The sequence below is a fragment of the Nomia melanderi genome, chromosome 10, assembly GCF_051020985.1.
Source record: "Nomia melanderi isolate GNS246 chromosome 10, iyNomMela1, whole genome shotgun sequence".
Lineage (NCBI taxonomy): Eukaryota > Metazoa > Arthropoda > Insecta > Hymenoptera > Halictidae > Nomia > Nomia melanderi.
In genome coordinates, this window is record NC_135008.1 from 14,081,524 (window position 1) to 14,102,584 (window position 21,061).

Genomic DNA, 21,061 nt, shown 5'->3' on the forward strand with positions numbered 1-21,061 from the left:
CTGGCATCGGCGAGCGCGCTGAAAGAGAAAATGGAGTGGGTTCCTCGGTTCGATTCGAGCGGGCATTGCCGCCATTTTGTGAAAAGTGCCGGATACTGTTGCACTCCTCGACACGGTGGCATTGAAAGCGGGTCCGGTGGCTCGCCCGGCGCGACTCCCTCGCCCGGCGCGGCTCCCTCGCCTCTGGTTAGCTTAAGGTCGTCGATGGATTGTTCGAGGTTGAAATTAGCCTCAGCCCGGTGAAATTTCAATGACTTTTTTCTCGGTTAGAACAGGTCCGCCGACGAAATCGCAGCCTTGAGTTCTAAATTCGGCCATGATTTCTCAAGTTCGGTCGTTAGTATCTTGTTTTCGTCGTGACCGGATCCCCCGTCTCCGGCCCCGTCCCAGTACCAGCCGCCCCTCTCCCCGCGGCGAATAATTTCGTTGACGTTCCTGCGGTTTTTCGCGATACCAAGAATGATTCCTGGATTTCGCGAATGGCGAAGCGTGTCTCACGACAGGCGTTAAAATTTTCGAGCGGCGATACGAAAATCACGAAAAACAGATAAACGAAGCGACGCAATTGCAGTTCATTACGTATCTTTTTCTTTCGTTTTTTTTTTTTTTTTTTTTTTTTTGAAGGCGAAGTATGAGAGAAGAGATCAGTTATAATTTTCTGAAGACAATGAAATTCATATTGTATTGTCTGTCGTAGATGTGTATTCTTTGATGTTAAGTTTGACGGGAAACAATTCAATATTTCTTTGAATGTAATAATTTAATTTGAAGCACTATTGATGATAACAACGAAATTCTTTTTTGTAAATATTTTTTAGCGTTTTGGAGGCTCTTTAGTATTCTATTCTTTTTTAATGGAGCTGCGTACTTATTTTTATATTTTTAAGTAGTTTATTAAGAAGTAATATTTTTAAATCATTTGTATATTTGTTAGAAAATAGTTCTAAATATTTATTGGATTCTTTTATTTATACGGTTTCGGGCAACTGATAAAATACTTGGCGTTATTGACGCACAAACCACACAGATCCTTCTTTTACCGTCTCCATTGCGCAAAATGGACACTATCAAACGCACACTTGAACTTCACATCGATTTCTCTAGAATTCTCGTAGAATTAATAACGTATCTACACGTCCGTCAAACTTTATCATTTTACACGTTCACTCGAGTTACTAGGAACTCGATAAGTGTAGTCATAACTCAGTGTAAAAACGTCACGGAAGTCAACCAGCTGACAAAATCTTCTTGATAAACAGTTCCAAGACATTTTGTTTATACACTGTACGTTTATCGCCAACAGTACACCTATTCGCATACATATCAAATACATACATGCATATCAAAAACAATTTCCGTAAATCATCTATACATAGTAACTGCATTCAAATACCAGTAAAAATTTTGCCTCATATTTTATGTATTACCTGCATCACGAAGAAACATTTCAAATGTAAATAACAAAATCCAGAAATGCTTAAAATTAGAAGAATACTAATTTAAAATAAATTTCAGCATTTCTTCAAGCAGGAAAGATTTCGAAGAAATATCTTTCACTTCCTCCAGAAATATAATTAAAATGAATGGGGAAAAGAGGCTCTTATCCCATGTAAAAAGGCAAAGGTGACCTACGCCTCCGCAACATGGCGAACGACACATCTTGCATCGGAAGAACAGAGGTCCTCCCGAGCACAAATAAGTAAAAAAAAATGTTCTCGCCATGGCCAACGATTCTTAAGCATATATTTTTATCAATACAACATTCCGTATAAATCCCCTTGTATTTTCTTTCTGCTGTGAGGTCATAATTAAGTCCACTCCAATTCTTCATTGGTCATTATCGGAGTCGAAGAGCGAGGTCGCGAGAAGACAAAGAAACGAGAGACAAACGATGCTATCGTTTACACGTCCTCAGTGAAAAACAAGTATATTTGGCCAGGCGGCGATAACGCGAGTACCTTCTTTCGATTTCACGTATCGCGTAACGGGCCGCTGTCTCCTCGCCAGGAGAAAGTTTATAAACGCAGCTTGCAATTCGGCGTGAAGTTCGGGCCCACAAAAATTTCAATTTTGATTGAACAATCAAGAAATTAACCAAGACTACAGATCTTTAAAGAAATTTAATTTAAGGCCGTAATTAGAAAAACGGAGTTATGAAACAGTTCTTCCTAACAAAGCTTCCTTTCCTAACAAGGAAAGAATTTTGAGCGGACCGATAGTGTATATCGGATCTTAGCACTAGAATTAACGAGCATCGAATAGCATTAAAATTTGATCTTTATAAAAATTATAAGGATAGATTGTTTTCGATTTCTTCATACGTTCACTATAATATTCAAGTGAAACTATTTATTTTTCAAATCATTTAAGATATTCAACACTTTTAATATAGCAATAATTGCGAAATAAGAAAACTGAAACCCGTCGTCTTGACTGGAATGGTGGTTCCAGTGTTTCCTCTTTGTCTTACAATAATTTAACAAACATACATATTATTCAGTTTCTATGAATTCAAACTAAATATTACTTTCCTCTCAGTAATTACACTTTAGAGCAAACGTGGACACGAATATATAATATATAATATATAATATATAATATATAATAACAAAGTAGCTGTACCGATCATGGTTAAGAAATAAATCATAGGGCAAAGGATTAATGCGTGAACATTTACTCGCAATCACCGCGAACAGGGCACAAATTTGTCGGAGTGGGGGATAAGCGAGTGTTCGTTTAGTTAGTGGAAACTCACCATAACGCGACACGTTCGCACGCATCCAGACAAAGCGTTGCCGGACCGCGAATTGTTCACCGCGTGCGCGATCCTTGAAACAATTGCAGCAGGTGCACGAGGGGGAGAGAAAACGTCACTGCCTTTGTCTTTTTGCCCTGGTCTCCGCGTGTTTTTGTTATCGCTCCTTGGCGCGCGGTGACGTCAAAGCGATTGCGAATGCCAGCTCCGCTGGAAAACTTGACTTCTCCCGCGGAACGCGCCGGGTGAACGGAAGATTTCGGTTCGACGAACGTCGACTCCCGCGTCACCCATTAACATTGGAACTGTCAAACGGGTCGAAATCATCCATTTCGGAATTTTTCGTTTATGAAGATTGAAAAAGCAGATAGTTTTAGGAGTATTACTAAAGAAGTTGAATTTAGAAATACACAAACTGAATTGTAATTTACTGGAAATCTCTGCGAGTGCGCTCTTAGGGTCTCTACGGAAAGATTGAAGTCACCATGGCTGCTCGTAGTTTTAGTTTTGACTCTTTGATTAACCTGAATTCGGCTAACATCGTTGTTTACATCAAGTTAAACATTAATTTTCTTGAAGACATATCGAACGAACCGAATTTTGTTGGATGTATAAGATATAAGAAAGATAGTAGAAAATCGTGACTTTCTCATTTCTACTTTATTAAAACAACTGTTTCAACTGCATAGAAGTTCTGACGAGTGTTTACACAACAGTCAAAATGTTAAACGCGGTGATCTATCGTCTAAAAGATTTTAAACATTTTTCGTCGCACTGTACACCTACATTGTTGTATTGAACGGAGAGTTTTGTCGACGAATTTAAGGAAACAGAATTTATTTAAGAGAAAATTATGAACTTGTCAGGCTAAAATGTTTTCACAGGTTCATATGAATTTTGGCGATAGACCTTTTTGCTTAACCCAATATTTAAGAAAATATTGCGGTATTATTGTTTAGCAAAATGATACACTTAAATATATCTTTTCCTATTCCAATAACAAAAGAAAGGTGAATGATGTTAACACCTCGAATTATAGAGTAAGGACTGCTTGATTTCTATTTTTTAGTAGAAACTATAGGTACAAGTGACGCTATTAGACTCCAGAATTATCGAGTCATCCGGTATTGCTACAGAGATTTTATACTGTTTGTTTACATTGGTTTAAGGAATTATGTTAGGCAACGCGTTAACGAACTCGGTAGCGTCTGGTTATGAAATGGTTTGTTAGGAACCAGGTTAAATTATTAATACTCCGTTGAATAGAATATTTGTTTTTAATTAGATGTTAATAGATGCCTGAAAGAGGCTCGTTAGGCTCATTGTACGTTACGTTGCTCAGTATGCTATTTAATAAGCTACATTTTGTTTGCTTATAAATGTTAACGAGAGAGTTTGTAACCGTCGCATGTATATAATGTTGACAGCGGATGTGTTAATCGGTTGGCTTTAATATTCTCCAAAATAATGTGTGTTGATAGATTAGTATTGTTAAATAGAGTGTACGTGACATGTAACTGTAGTGACATCGCAGTCAAATATCAAATGTGAAACAAACTTTTTTTGTATACATTATAATTTTCAAAACAATGAAGTACGTAGAACAATGTACATAGTTTAAAACAGCCTGATTGCTGTATCTGTCCATTACTGGTTTTTTTCCACTTACTGCGAGTACTAATTATGGGCACACGACGTTGAATAAATTTACAAAGTCGTTCTGCTAGAAAATAAAGCCTTGACTAAAGCAATTTTGTAAAACAGGTTGTACACCATACTTGCGATATATACAGAAGATGGATCTGTATTGTTTGAACACACCTCACCATCGTATTCTACTGATTAGATTGTTACCATGAGTTGACAAATTTGGTCATAAAAGAGGTAGTTTCGCTATCGTTCCCCTGATTCCAGTCCACTTATTGCTTACTGTTTGAGAATTATTTTTCTAAGACTTTTAAAATATTAAACATAAATTTATCGAAGTATTTAACTACTTATATATAATATAAATATATAAAATTGCAAGTTAGTTTTTCATAGAAAGTTTACTTCAATAAAAAATTCGTATCTTTATCGTACAGTCAGTTATTCTTAAATTTTCTTTATCCCGCTATTGTGGAAGCAAATTTGGTCTCATAAGAAATTCTTTTAAGAAACATCATTTTCGTCATTCGTCATATTACAACGACGTTAACAAGATCTTACTGATAAATCTCCGTTGACTGTCATTTTTATCATAAATCTAAAAAGTCTTCGAGACTCACGGGGAAACGGAGTTCAACGGAGAGTCATATGGTCGCGCATGAAACACAAAAGCCGCGCATCGTGGTCGTCAGACACGAATTGAATTGCAAACAGCACCGGCGGGTTGACGTTTTGAATCCTTTTAACCCTTCACCAGGTCATTGATAATCTTTTTTGTCATTGCTTCCCACGCCTCAAGTTTTCCTTGTTGCCAGTAGAACTCATTAATTTGATCCATTTATCTCTGAATTAAACTGGAATTATTGTTTGGTCGCATTCGCAATTTAAATGTCTCTAAAGTGCATAGCATTAAAAAAGTTAGGAAAAGTATATTTATCTTGATGTATTTCCTGATTGATCGTAATTGCTTTTTTCAAATATAAATCAAAACTTTAATTTCTCAAAAAAATTGATATTTCAAAAATGATATAATTCCGATAGTTATTACCGTTTATTGTTAATCATTGGAAACAAGATTAATTGTACTTAAGTCTTCAGATGAGTTGTAAATTCAGAAGGACAGTGAAAAACAAGAAACTCTCCTTTAAAAAGGAATATCAATTTTGTGTTCGTTTGAATTTAACGAAACTTTCCTCGAATTTGTACAATCATAGAATTCAAAGCAGTATGCAAATACACTAGTGGATTAAAAAGATTCTGGAACTAGTGAGAGGACTTGAATCAACAATATTATCATTAATTGAGGATCCTCACATTTAATTAAAGAATACCAGAGAAATCATGTTTATCTTTTATTAATAATTTCAAATTTTTTATCTAGATAATAAATCTATTCGTCGTCTCTGGTCAGAGAAACTCTTTCGCAAACACGCCGTTCTAGCATGTTCTCTGTTATCTATTTCGTTATATTATTCCGTGCCGAGATATAAACCGCTTCTTTTAAAATTTGTAAAAATCGCGTATCGTGTTGTTGCTGCGTTTATATTGGATTAACGGTTCACAGTGAGGTATCACTGCTACCAGTCAATGACCATTGCTGTTGGAACACCGGCTATTATTAGCGATTACACCTATTATTAATTAGTACGACTGAGACACTGTTGTCAGAACCGATTTTATTAATTGACCGGTTGTTGAATCGTGTAACGTCACGATCTGCTCAAGATTAATTATTTGTTCTTGGACACCAAACAAACAAAATAAATCATTACCACATCTGTAAAGGTGACTGATGGTAGACTTCTTATTTCATAATTACGGAATTCATATTTTCATTCGTATAATACTAGTGAACGTTGCACAAAAATTTGGAAAAATATTCTTCTCTAATTCTTATATAATGTTACATGCAAATCATTTAAGTAGATTTTTACTCACTAAATATAATTTTAATGGCGACTAAACGAAAATTAATTTTTTTGTGGAACAAAAGGAAGTAAAAGAAAATCGGTCATGGTTATCGTTTTTTCTTTTGTGTTAATAATACACAGTTTTATTACGTGGTCGTTGATGTAATATTTTACGAATGCGTTTAAATGATAATCGTACGAAACCAGTCGGTTTTTCCGAAGCAATTTAGATTACAAGCAGGAAAACTACTTGTTGACTACGGGACTTCCTTAACAGTTCCATGAACCACGAATCGTTTGGCGCAATCGTTCGTCTCCAGTAATTTTTACGAAAAGTGTGTCTTGAATAACATATTTTCGAACCCGCAGCAATGATAGCGCTCGGTAATCTTATCTGATTTCTGAAAACTTATCATAATACACCGTCTGCTGATTATTCTATTTAATGAACCTTTCAAACCGTGTGTAACTTTAAATAACAGCAAAATTTGTAACCAAGAATATCATTCTCGATTCTCTTATTTTTCCCTTCTTCTTTTACAAAAAATACACGATGTTTAGTAGAAATTTTCTAATTTTCTTCAATGATGCTTTCTAACACCTTTAAATCGATCAATTAAAATAAAAGAACTACGTTCCTAAATTACGCATAAATTCATACAATCAGTTACTAATATATGGAACTCAATATTTCATATACTACAGTATCTCAACGAAAACCAATACTCAAACGTAACAATGACAAAGCAGTAGTAAAATCACTCAAGAATGCTTCTACAATCAAAATTGAACCAAATATCGCCATATCGAAATTCCGCAGTCCATTCCCCAACAGTCTAACAACTAATCACTTTCAGGCGAATTCAAATGAATTATATTTCTCCAAGCGTCCGACGATGTGCGTTAGCTCCGTGAATTCGCGTCGGAACCGTCAGATTTTATTTGTACTCGCGCTCGGCTGTTATCGGGCCCGCTATTCGCCGCGGCGACGCGTGGTAATTATTTTCTGTCTAAATAGACCGGCGGAGGTTATCGCCGCGGCGCTGATAAGGTGGACAAGGAACGGCGGGGAAGCACGGGAAAACACGAAAAGTGTGTCACGAAAAGCGCCCGTGCGCGCCGCGGGGCCGATTCATTTCGTTTTTTCGCAAAACCATAACTACGTCGACGTACCGTCGAGGCTTTTCTGGCCGGTGCTTTTGCCGGGCACGTCGTTTTCCCCGTCTGAAAGCGATTCAAAGCGTGTTTCCACGATGAACCATGTATTACTCTGTCGCGCTCGACGGTTAAACGACTGCGATGATCCGTTTATAAGCGGAAACGCGCGACGAGAATTCTATAGCCGTAATTTTCGAAATTTTGTCGATTAATTGTTAACCTTTAAGCGTGACCGTGCGGCCTCACAGACGTCTGTTTTGAATCAAGTGAAATTTTCGTTATATAGTTGATACCATTGCTGTGTAGACATTTTGAAATAAGTAAAAACGAATGAATACAATAAACTGTTTTATTGGTTGCTACAAACGAGAATATTTAACGTTAATTGGTAATTTTCAGATATCCATATTTAAAGGTTAACACTGGAACTAACGTACCAGTCGAAACGACTGGTTTTTGCGCGAACACGTTGTATGGGTCTTTTTTACCCAATTATTTATATTTTAATTCTCATTTTCTTTTTAACGCCGTTCTGTTCATTTAATCTTTTTCGATTTCGTCGTGTTTTTATTTTATTATAGATACTTTACATTTGAAAATGGTATGGAAAAATTGTTGCTAGGCCATTTATTCCCATGTTTTCATTTTTAACAATTTCTTTATTGTGTAAATAAATTAAGGACTATAGTAGGGTTGATTATCTTATTTTGCAATTGCTGATGATACGAAAGCGTTAAATATTCTAAATCGCAGTGGAATATGGAGAATCTAATAAATATAGATATCTCTGAGTTCGTATCACTTGAAGGAAAATAGTGTTTTGTGTTCACGCGCAATTAACCCCCACAGTAACTCTTACTAGTCTAAACACGGAGGAATCATAACGCGAGGAGTTACGATCGAAATAATATGAACCGTGGCATCTAGTTTAATTTTAGAAACGAGCATTTAACGGACTCCGCAAAATATGGGACCTAACCTAACTTTAGAAGCGGTGCGAGTGCGAGCATTTAACGGATCCAAAGTTGGTGACAAGGAAAATGGATGGTATATTACAAAAAGCATCGAAACATCGATAAACTATTATGAAATTGACCTGACACACGATGAATTTCTCTATTCGATCGCATTAATACTAAAACCACTAGACGGATTAAAACGACCCACTCCTAATTTCTTCTTATTGCCATTATTAAAAAGATAACAGTTGTTTCTCTGACAAATTATTAAATAAATTGATTTAACAATACGCAAATTGAATTGTAAATCAATGTAAGTCTTAATACATACAATCTTGGAGTTTTCACAAAGGAATTTCAGAAAGTCCATTCAACTGCTTGGTAGTTGTAGTGTTAACGTGCACCGAAATGAACTCTCGGTTTCTTTTTGTTCAAAGTTTCCTCGCATTATCTCCAAATATCAATATTTTCCGAAGGATGCTCGATTCTCGGCGCATTGCGACAAAGTAAATAATTGTTACCGAAGCTCTGTTATTGCACAGCAGAATTAACACTTGGCGGGAACAAGATTTCGCTGACCGTACAGTTCAGTCGTTTTCCTTGGAGCCGCTGTGATCCGAGGATGGTTCGGCGTCTCGATATTTTCATTCCAAACAAGAAACGATCTCGCAAGTTCGTGCACGATCATGATTCCTCCGGCGAGCTTGATCGGGTCAAACGTTCGTGTTGGTCTTAATACCTATCTCCTTCAGCCTAGGGAGTTGCGAAACGTAATTAGTCCCATCGGAGAAGTATCGAGCACGGACTAAGCATACAGTGCGCACCACTCGTGAAATTGGCTTTCTGTCTACGACTCTATGTTATCAATAGGAAAATGCTTTATTATGCAAACGCAATCTACGTCTATGGAACGGTCAACTGAAGTACATAAGGTTGCTAGGAAATGTAAGTGCCCTGGTAGGCTAATTTATAGTGCGCAGCTAGATACCGCTGAATTGTGAATAATGGATTAAGATTTGCTCCATTAAATAACGATACTATTAAACGTCTAAACGTAATATTAAATATAATTAAATTATTCAAACTACATTACTACTTTGTCTTATTTTAACTTAACAAGTATTAAATTTGTTTATATCTACATAGAATTACAAATAGGGTTAAGAATAGGTATAAAGAAATGTATTAATGCAATATTTCATTAATTTGATTAAATTAACTATGTAATTTTTTTGTATGTTATATATATTCTTTATTTCATAGAATTGATATTGTTGCGCTGGGCGGTTCCTGGGGTGCTCGCCCGCGACATGTTTATTTACAATGTTCTTATTTACACTAATATTTACAATTTCATACAAATATTACAGAATGTAGTCTATAGCTCAACACGTCTATTCTCGTCAACGTTCGCTCAAAGACTACTCGTTTGTCTTCGTTTACTCTGACCAACTCCTTAGCGACCAGTTTATTTCAACCCCCTTCAGATCCTAAGGGTTGGTTCGGCCGTGCGTGCTAGAGGGACGAGTTCGATACATCGCAACCTCGTTAATTCGATGTATCGCAACAATATATTTTGTGTTTTGATAATGACACGCGAGATGTAAGCAATAATAGCGGGAATAAACACGATATTGTTTGAAAAATTATAACAAGCAGATAATGAAGGTAAAGACTCAGTAAATTAGTACAGTGCATTGGCAGTTCGCAGAAAAATGCACGAGTATCGACGCGCCGCTTTAAAGCTTTGGTGGTCGCTTGATAGTGACTGTCAGCCAAGCCAGCGATAAAAAAGAATCGTTCTTCAATCTGAAACGATCCGCTACTGTTCACTTTGAACAAGTCATGCCCGAAGAAACGTGTTCTAATGATAACTTCACCTCTCATTTTTATGCAAACCTTTCAATGCAGCAGAACTTCAGGATCAGTTCTGTATAGAAAAATAAGACGACAAGGTTTCCAATATCCTTTTCTCAATTTCATTTTTGAAGAACAGTCACAAGCAGATATTTCTTTCAAGATCAACTAAAAATCGTTTTTAACCATTCGAATGCTTAGCAAGTAATTATTTGTTTGTCTATAACAATTTTGAATATCGAAGAGTATCGATACCAAATACGATACTAAAATCGTCCTTGCGGTTCCAAAACATGAAAGGAATTCCATGTGATTTCTCAAACCTCTTAAAATCCACAACATAAAAACCATAAAAGAACAGAAAGATACGATTTTGTAAAATTACCTTCCTTCATAAATCATTAACATTACTTCACATTTGAAATAATGAAGCGAATAAAGTAATGCTCCATTTACCAAAAAAATCAATAATGCTCAGTTATATGAACTATAGCCGACTTCCTACTACAGAGTAATTCCAGGTAAAATGTCCCAGTCTCATTTAGATCATCAAATTTATATATTTCCAACTGTTTTCATTGTTATATACCTAACCTACCCAATCTTGCTCAAAGGCCCAATTATTCTTGCACATATTTATTTTCACGAATATATTTTTCTTGTTAAGTGTCAATAGTACTCATGATCCAATAGTTCCTTCAAAAAAGTGTGTCATCTTTCCCTGACTTACCCTATGAAGTAACGCTGTGCGTCAATCCATTTGTATGAACAGCTTGTTCATACGAACCGCCTTGTCCCCGACAATTTCATATAAACGAAGGTTTACCGTATGGTCGCAACTGTTGAACGACGGTGTACATGTTCCAAGTTTCGATATTACGTAATTGGCATTGCAGTTCAACGAAGGGAATAAGCGATTTTGCACGGTCACCTAGTTCAGCGACAAGCGAGCGCTGCGCGCGCCGTGCCGAGGCATGGCGGTGCTCCTCGATGCGCCGATTAGTGTGTCAGTAGGTTGCCGATTCCAATTGCGAGTCGGCCAAATTTGGCGGTGGTTCGAGGCCGGGGTGCCGCGTGCCCGCGTCACGGCACTGCGTTTGGCGAAACGCGACCGTAGCGTACGTTCGTTTTCGAATGATGCCTGCCGATGGAAACAGAAACGTCGGAAAGGAAACGCTCGGTGCACCTTGGAATTTCGAAACGGATCTTCCTCGCGCGCGCTGTTTCCTTTCCCGCCGCCGCGTCGCGGATGCTTATGCAAATCTGCATTTTTATAGCCGCGCGTTTGACCAACCTCTGCCTGGAGAACGGCCGGTCCCGATGGATTCCTGCCCACGTTACTCTTTTTAGATGAAAACGATTAACAGTCTTTCTCTATTTCTGTTTTCATTCGGTCGCCATTTAGGGTTCCCGCTATTTTTCAAACTGCTGGACCGCCACGTGACTGGAATGGCTGCCGTAATTGCTTCAGCTCCATCTAGTTGAAAATGAATTTCCTTTGACTAAAGGGAAAAATAGACTGTAGAAATGAATTGACTTGAATGGTTGTCGTTCGTTCACCTCCACCTTGCATTGGCTGAGCATATTTCTTTTATTCCACGGATTGTAGTTGGAAAATCAATTTTTTTCGAGTAAAGGGAAAAATCAACTGTAGGAATGGATTGAATTACAGAAGAGCGCCGTGTTCCATTATTCATGCTCGAGGGCGGCCTAAGAAACACGAACGAGGTACATCTAATATTTCAAACGGTCGCGAACGTACACGCGCGACCGGCTTAGATATCTCGCTTCTCCGGCCGATCGGTTTACACGCTCACCATTATCGATTTGTCGCAGCTCCAATTACCAGCTTTTTACCGTTGCATAAGAAGCTCGTAATCCCGACGGTCCGTAGTGGCTCTCGAGTCCCGAAGTCTTAAGAGACCGCAGGTGAAATCGCGTTCCCTCGAATATCCGTGTCAAGATCAGAGCCGCGGCTCGCCCTTCGCAAAAAACGCTCGTTAATCCGCGGGATCGAATCGTCCCGAAAGGGAAACCTCGCTGCTTATCTTCGGCCGAGATTCCGGTGCAGTTGCGCGGAACGATAGATGTATAAATATACAAAACGTTTGAAAAAGTTACTGTCAAACTTTAGCAGTTGACGATCACACTACGTACTTCTAAAATTTAGCGCAACTTTTTTGAACACCATGTATTTCGTATCCCTGCAGGATACGCAGAAGAGTTTCTACAGTTTCTTCTTTGTTTCACATGCATCTTTTTACATTCCCACAATCTTATTTTGTATCTTAACTTCTACCTTAACCTAATTACATTCTCTCTTTGTCCTCACATTCTCTTATGTTTGCTCATCTTCTATGGAGGGAAAGAGAAAGAGAGACTCTATCACCCCCTCTCAGTATCGTCTTAACACTTTGCAGTCGGGAGACTGATGTCAGTTGTTATAATCACTATCCCCTTTACAGTTTCACCTTCCTCTATCTAATCCTTCGCAGATATTTTTAGTATTTACACATGTACCATTAGGCGATGACTTGCGCAAGGGCAAAAGGTGTCTGCTAAAAATATATTTTCTTTATAATTTTAATCGATTACGTGTAACCGTATTGATGAGCAAATTAACATCGAAGATGAGATGGCAATAGGTGAAACTAACTCTGCTAGCTATTACTTAGTAGAAAGATGTAGTATTCTCTTCAATGCACACAAGAAGAGCTCTAGAAGAAATGCCGGTCTATTTAGTTTTCATCTGTTCTTTCATTTTCAACAAAAACTTGTTATTTGTCGGTCACACGTAGTCAATCAAAGTTGTCAACAAAACACAGCGAGAGATACCTTTTACTACTGTACCATCCCAAGGATCATCTCCTACACAACGAAGAGCAAGCAACCTACTTTGTTAGCCGCAGAGAACAATCGCCGGGAGGAAAATCGTCCTGGAAATTAAGCGCCGCGCTCGCGGAAAGTCCGCGGCGCGGATTTAGAGGCCACTCAGCGGCCCGATGGCGCGTTTGCCGACCGGTGAGTCAGACAACGCATTATTTATAGAGTCCGGCTCTCCTCTCTCACTCGTCGCGCACCGGCGAGAGGTGAATCACACGCGGCACGCGCTCGGACAGAAGTGTATGCCCGAGTCCAGCGAGATTTCACGTGACCGCCGCTTCTCTCTTCCTCCGCTTCCGGTAGATACCGGACGCTTTCCTACCCCTTCGACAACGCGGCCTCCTTTTCACGCGGATTCCTTCCTGATTACGAATCGGTCAGGCGGTCGAGAATTTTATTTTCGACGCGTAACACCTGGCCAAAAGTGGCCCGCGATCGGTGGCATTAGTTGGAGTTTGTTTTTGGAGAACAGAGAGATGTGGTAATGAAAGGAAGCTTTGGTTTGTTGAAATTTCTATGGATATAACGTGGTTTCAGCAGTTTGATTCTTATTTTTGATGATTGGAAATATGGATAGTGGTAATAAAACGCTTTGCCTTGTTGAGACTGCTATGGACATAACATGGTTATAGCGATTTCATTGTTAATTTTAATAATTGGAAATGTACATGATAATGAAAAGAAACTAAGCTTTTTGATGTCATCGTGGATATAAAACGGTCTGTATGATCTGATTATTGATATAAGTTTTATAAGAAGCTTTTAATTGAATGGGAGCATTAGATTGTTTAGGTTCTGTGATTTTGCTGATTGAAGACACTGTGGATAGTGATAAACGGAAGGATTGGGTTTGTTGAAATCATTATAGGTGCAGAATGTTAACTGTGACTTAATTCTTGATTTAAGGATTAAATTAAAGATATAATACTGCCGAACGGAAAGATTGAGTTTATGAGGTCTTTCTGAATGTAACTCAGTCTTTACAGTTTAATTCTTTATGGAGAGATTGAAATAAAGATATTATGTTGAACGCAAGCATTGGGGTGTCGAGATCACTGTGGGTGTAACACGATCTCCGGTTTCGCGGCTTTAATTCTTGATTTAATTTGAAAGTGATATTAGCTGTTGAAAGGCTTTACAGAAGTAGCAGTTGACGAGCTATTTGTACGTTTGTATAGTAAGCGTATATATGTGCTTGATCATTTACTTGACTCGTTTACTCGACTGTTATTGAAACGAAATGCACTGTAACACACGTAAGAACCATGTATGTAAATACTTATATTAGTTTTTGTTTTGATAACTTACATACGTGGAAATTGTACGAATGCATGTCATTTGCAATCTAATAAGGACGTTGCGTGTGCATAACATTAATAGTTGTTCGATAATTTTTATCGAACTGTTCGAAATAGTGATACGAGTTTCAGCAGCTTCGCAGTGGTTTATAAAATGATTTCGTACAGTTCAATACGTTTTATCGGTAAATTAAATGGATACCGTTGCTGATGCGACTCATTTCTAATCTTTCATGCGCGATTTGGTTAATTAAATCGACCCCAGCGCAAATAATTCACACACAATTGATCTTAACGACCACAGAATTAGTTGTTTACGGACCAACCGGCACGATATTATATTGAAATGTATCGGGCTACCGATAACCCGGTAAATAATCCGTGTTAATCGTACGGGCGACGATATAACGTTGTTACCGTCAGTATTTAGTAAATAATGTATTCTCGTATCGAAAACATGCTGTTACGTAACACTGCCGAGTGCTTCTGTCCGCAATTAAAACAGGAGAGAATACGAGATGTGGAAAAGGGGAACGAAAACACTGATAGGGCAAAAGTGAAGGATAAATCGCTGAATTGAAACGGCTCGACGCTGCGCTATGGTTAACCTTTTGAGGAACATATGCCGAGACATTGGCAAGAAACATTTCTAAATTCTGTCAAACTTTTTAATTTCTGTGAGAGAATAGAAAGAATAGAACTGGGAATTGCAAACAAGTAATGTCTATCATTTAAGCAACTAAGTGAATTGTTTTCTTGTTTTTCAGTATTTAAGAGTTCAATATTTAATTCAGCTTTCTATGGAAAAGATTTTTGACACTTTATAAATTCCTCGTCTGCGTTTTCATCATTTCAACGTGTAAAACTATATAAAAATATAATATTTTTATTACATTAATTCATATAACGACTTAGCACTAATAAAATTATAACTTCGATCGCTGCTGCATGAGAAGTTTGATTTGTCATTAGGAAAGGTAGTAGCTTTTGAAGTTTAAAAACCGTCAGAATTGAGTTCTCGTTTCTGATTGCTATTGTTGAGACGTTAAAACAAGAAGAACGCTCCTCTCTCCGTGGAAATCTATTGTAGTACTCGCGTCGCTACTGGACTCTGGTAAACTAGATCCATCACCCTACTTAGGACTTCCTAGTGTTGGCATCTTGGACGCGTGTCGGCACGCAAATGTCTGCTCCTAAGAAACCGTTTACGTAGTCCATTCATCGGGAGGGTCAAGATCTCTCTTCCCGTCTTCCGGCAATTTGTAACAGCTCCAGCCTATTAGAAACATTTCTTCTAGCCGCTTTCTTTATCCACTATTGAAAGCCGACATCTATACACGCCTGTCGACAAGTTAAAATAACAAACAAACCTATCTTACGTGGACAATATACGGAGATTGATGAAAAGAAAATTTAATGAATTTTTAAAAATGTGTTTAAACATATAAAAATTATTTCAATAATCTTTATTACATCTACATCTAAAGTATCAGATAAACATCCATCTATTTAGCGGAAAATTGAAATAAAATTTCGTATCAAAAACACAAATCTTTGACACATAATATTATATCAATATCAACACCGACAAAAACTATTCCAATATGAATCTGTCTACGTTTCTCAGTTCAAAAATTATGGATATCTCATGCCAAAAGCAGACAGTAGAATGCTCCCACCGGCTCTCCGACAAGTCAGCCAACTCGAAAAACAATCATAATATCAACCTACGTAATATTTAGTATCAGAAAAAACATTCTCCAATTTCTGTCCCGCTTGGTGTACGATAATCCCCGACCCGTTTCCGCGGACTCATCGAATCGCGCACATTAATTTTCATTGGCGGGCTATTGGCGAACAGGAATTCGGGTATCGACGATGTTTCGAGTTCCGATCTCGTTTTCTGCTGCGCGGAATCGGGGGAAGCGTGAATTTCTGCAAACGGTGGCAACTACTCGGCGGAATGCGAGAAATTCTAGGATGCGAGTGCGCGTCGGGTGGATATCCCGGGATAATTTCGCGATTGCGGCATCCGGCGGCGACGACGACTCTTCGGCAGCGGTTCTGCTATCGGATCGTTGTTCACAAATACCGACGGTCAGTGTTCGTATCGCGGAAGGTTAACGGGGTTACACTCATATTGTTGCACACACTCGTATTAATAAACGTACATTCGTTTGCACAGCCGCGATAACGCAGCTTCATTTGCATCCGTTCGATACGTCGGATAAAGCGCCGAGCAAACATTGTCTCCTACTCTTCTCCGCTTTATAGTGTGCTTGTTAACGAACACTGACCGACGGATCACTTTTGACCCGTATCGGAATTTTTGCTTGTTCCAAGCGAAATACTGGGGATGTAATAATTGTAGGGAAGATACGTGTTTAATACTGAAATTACGGAGCAATCACAGTTACTTATTTCCAACTTTTTATAAAAATTAGAATACGTTTCTTGAGATTCGAAATTGAGAACTGAAGTTCTCCTAGTCCTGTAGGTGTCCAAATACACGGATATAATTGAAAATCTTTCGCAGAGACGCCTTCGTAATTTAAGTGCTTAAATAAAAATTCTGAGATAGGTTACTTTGACACGACAGTTTTAGTGTTAAAAGATCTATTTAAAACAGTGACTCGTTTCTTTCTTATTTCCACCATAAAGTAGTTTAAAATTCAGAATGTTTACATATAAAAATATAAAATTTAAAGATCCAACATTTCAAAATATAAAAATATAAACTGTTTAAAATTCAAAATTTTTAAATATAAAAGTATAAAATTAAAAAATTCAGAACATCCTAAGACAAATGAATTTCCCAATGAAAATACTATTCAATTACAACGTAATATTTCTTAAATCATAGTTACTACAACAAAACAAAATCTGTAGTCGCCATTAAGAGTAGCAGTTACAGTCGCAAAGCATTAATCTTCCAAGAAGCATACAATAATATAAATCTAACCAACTCAATTAAACAATTTAGTGTATCCTTCGCACTGCATGTATCTCATTTCGTGAAATCGTCCGGCATTCGACATGCTACGGAAATAGTAGTGCAGAAAAATTGGATAGCACCGTCCCGCGGTTCCTGGTATCCGGTGACTCTTCCGTGAAACGATTGGTCTCAGTTGGCGCTCGCGGAAAACGGCGGAGAGCCGCGGCGAGACCACGCGACCGCCGCGGCTGCCGTCAATTAACATTTAGATGGATATCGCGCAAACGGTTATGCACCGTGGATCACGTGTCGAGGTGCGTGCCCCCGTTCCTGTCCACGGCGCCGCCGCTGCCGCTGACGACGACGGCGACTCGTTTAAATTGTGCCGCGTACCCGAATCAGCTTCATTCCGCATGCGAGCGACACCTGTTCCTCCGCCTTTTGTAGTATCGCGCGATCATCGGGAGCACAGGGCAGCTCGTATTCGAGCTGACACGCGCGATGCTCCATATTCGGCCGCTTACCCACGTGTCGAGCGTACCCGAAACGCTTCTTTTTCTTTCGAAGTGTCAGCGACGTGATCGAGTCTTTTCGGAGAGGATCCAATCGAAATATTGATTCGATTCTTCGTTTCGTGATCTTCAGTTGAATTAGTTAGACCTTTTGCACTCCTGTGGCCACTAAAACCGATTTATTTGATTTAATGCGTACAATATTATACAATTTGATATTTAATATTAACCCTTCGCACTTGATCTACTTTCAATGTTGTTGGGTGTAAAGCTGTACTTATTTTTAGGGAAATGAATTATACTAATTTGTAGCGGTTGAATTCAATATTTTATAGTTGTTTTATTTGTTATTATTATTTTATAATCTTTTAAAGTATGATACTTTTTGAAATATAAGAAATTTGTATTGTCACCCCCAATATGACCTACGAGTGCAAAGGGTTAAAGTTGAAGAAAGTTAAAGTCCCTTCTAGAATTTGTAAGGAATTTTGGATTCTGTTAGAAATACATAGGCTAATAATATAAGATAAATTGTCGTTTGTATATCGGTATTCATTCACTTCGAAACTTTCACATTTTGATTTCGTAAAAATATTCATACCACAACTAGTTGCCGAAAACGTGAACTCGTATCAGTGTCCACGATTTAAAAATGTCCCTCACGCTTTCCAAACGTACGCATTCAATTGGCAGAAAAATTCAAATTCAAATCCATAGGAATCCGTTCTCGAGCAACACCGGTGAATATTCATGAAAATCGACTGAAACGGCACGTGTTCCTAGATGATTATCAGCGTCGAAAACATGTGACTCTCGGTAGCGGGCTTTACATAATTCGCCGAAGAAAAGTTTCCGTTCCGCGGCCCGTGGAAAGAAAAACCCGGTGGCCGTTAATAAATTACTGTTATTATTAGAAGGAACTGGGCTCTTAAATGCTAGATTGAGCACGACAAAACATGGCGGTAACAACGCGCCGCGCCGCCATTCGCGTTCACCCGATGACCATTCTCCCCGCTTCGGTTCCGTCGACTACGTAACCGAGGCGATCGAGCAGCGATCGTTCCGTCGCCGGGTATCGAAAGGGGAAACGAAGACAGAGGAATTGTAATCGTCTCTGACGAAGCGTAATCATATCTGATGAACAGTCATCGCTATAACAGTCACAACTCCAAATTTTATGTTCCTCTGGAGCATCGAAAAACTCGTTTTGAGCAGAAATAGATGTTATTACTCAAATATAATTTATGAACATGAAAAATAGTGTTCATTTTTACTAATCACTTATCACGCTACGGATAGTGGGGGTATACAAAACGCAATGTAGAATAACATGCTTTTATAAATACATTGGGTTAGGGAATAATTACCGTTTATTTTAAATTTGACTACAGCAACTGTCCAAAATGCTGTTCTTATTCGACTGGATATTCTATTTTTAACCTAAAACAAAACAAAAATTAAGTCAACCCTAAAATCCAAAAACACTAGTGCCTTGAGGAGAAATTTCACTTTCGAATGATAATATTTGCCAATACATTCCTTTTTTGGCGGCAATTTTCAAAGTAAATGACAATGACCCATTCATCAACGTGATAACGTGGTGTCACTCGAATCAAGGACAGTAAGTGCTTTTTACTAGTTAAATTGTGCAGATAAGTGAATACGTTTTTCATCATTGCTCGAGAGATGTCTTGACAACGTATTTACAGCTTAAAAATCAAGGTTTTTGAGTTGTAACTGTCTCAGTAAGGAAATGACGTCGTTTATCGTGCACCGTTCATCAAAGCTAGGAAGAAAAAATCCGTTTCACCTGATTCCCTTTCGACGGTTCTGTTTTCATTGGGATCGCGAACACCGTCGGCCACTTTCTAACCCAATTCCCCGCATTACTTGCCACACTACACAGTATATTAGGCAATTCCACGAGCAACACTGGGTCTAGGTCCTCACCGGCCGGAGAATACTAATTCGTACGGCCTACGGCTCTTAAGAAGCGACGCGTGTACTGGCTCGCTGCTCGGCTAGAATTTCGAAGGAACTGAGAAATCCTGGGAATCCCGTGTTTCTCGATGCAGAAATCCGTCTCTCGACTGAAATCCCGCTCTTTCGTTTATTGTTCTTCGACCGTGGACTAGGTTTAACCGTTTGCGCTAGGGCAGGATGATGAAGATTGGAATGGTCTATTATGAAACCATCTTTTTGTGATAATTGCAAAATTAGATTCTTTATATAGAGACCCAGTGAGAACGGAACGAACAGGAACGCATTCAACCAGTACACGCCAATTTTGATGAAACTTATGCGAAACATTGTTTTTAAGAAGATATTTGACACGTTTTTTTACTTATCAGCATCATCCACTTTTAAGGGGTGAAAACACTGAACTATGTCTCGCATGAGCTTCATCAAAATCGGCGTATGCCGGCTGAAAAGGTTCTCTTGTTAGATGATGATAGTTTATTGTTAATCCCTTGACTTACGATTTATTTATCAACTATAATCAGTACGACTACTTTGTCATTAATAATTTATTAAGAAAAAGAAACAAATTCTAGGCACATTGTATGTCCGTGTCTTCCCTAAAGTATAATAATTGATAACAGAAGAGTAATACTTAACTTGAATTCAAAAGAATCGAATAATATTTATACTTATTAAATTCTATTTAAAATCTTCACCACAAGTCTGACACGTTATCATAAGGCAATGAGTTAAGAGGTTAGTACTGAAAGGCAAAATGAGGAAGTGGTGCAACTAATGTTTAAAGTATGTGTAATTGTAACCATTATAAAATACGAAAAACGGTGATTGTTCTGTGGAACAGATATAAAAACGGTAATACGTCAATCGAATAGTTTATTGTAATAAAATTACGTTGTTTTTTTTGTAGTAAAAAATAATGTCGAAGTATCAGTATCTATAAAAGCTACGGTTCTAGAAACAATACGATCGAAGACAGTTGAAACGGTGTGTCGTAAACCGCAGTTGCTACGTTTCCCATTGTCAGCGTTGAGCTCCTTCCTCTGACTGATCACTTTTTGTCACGATCGTGACAGAGTGAAAAGGTTAACACGGATCACAGCGTTAAGGCTATTGATTTAGCCGGACAGTTTCGATTAAAGGCTGGTAAAGATCGCAGTGAACTCT

At 38.2% G+C, this 21,061-nt stretch overlaps 1 protein-coding gene and 2 long non-coding RNA genes across 4 annotated transcripts in view; 1 reads left to right on the forward strand and 2 right to left on the reverse strand.

The window, feature by feature from the left end:
* Su(Tpl) (Suppressor of Triplolethal) overlaps window positions 1–21,061 on the forward strand; it is a 177,805-nt gene that overhangs the window by 120,594 nt on the left and 36,150 nt on the right. The gene's annotated exons all lie outside the window — the stretch shown is intronic.
* Window positions 12,465–13,277, reverse strand: LOC143174993 (uncharacterized). The gene is made up of 3 exons (XR_012999546.1): window positions 13,122–13,277; window positions 12,943–13,003; window positions 12,465–12,844 (listed from the first exon to the last, which is right to left on the reverse strand). It is a non-coding gene; the product is annotated as an uncharacterized LOC143174993 (long non-coding RNA).
* On the reverse strand, window positions 15,915–19,959 carry LOC116428668 (uncharacterized). The gene is made up of 3 exons (XR_004235305.2): window positions 19,725–19,959; window positions 19,282–19,354; window positions 15,915–18,082 (listed from the first exon to the last, which is right to left on the reverse strand). It is a non-coding gene; the product is annotated as an uncharacterized LOC116428668 (long non-coding RNA).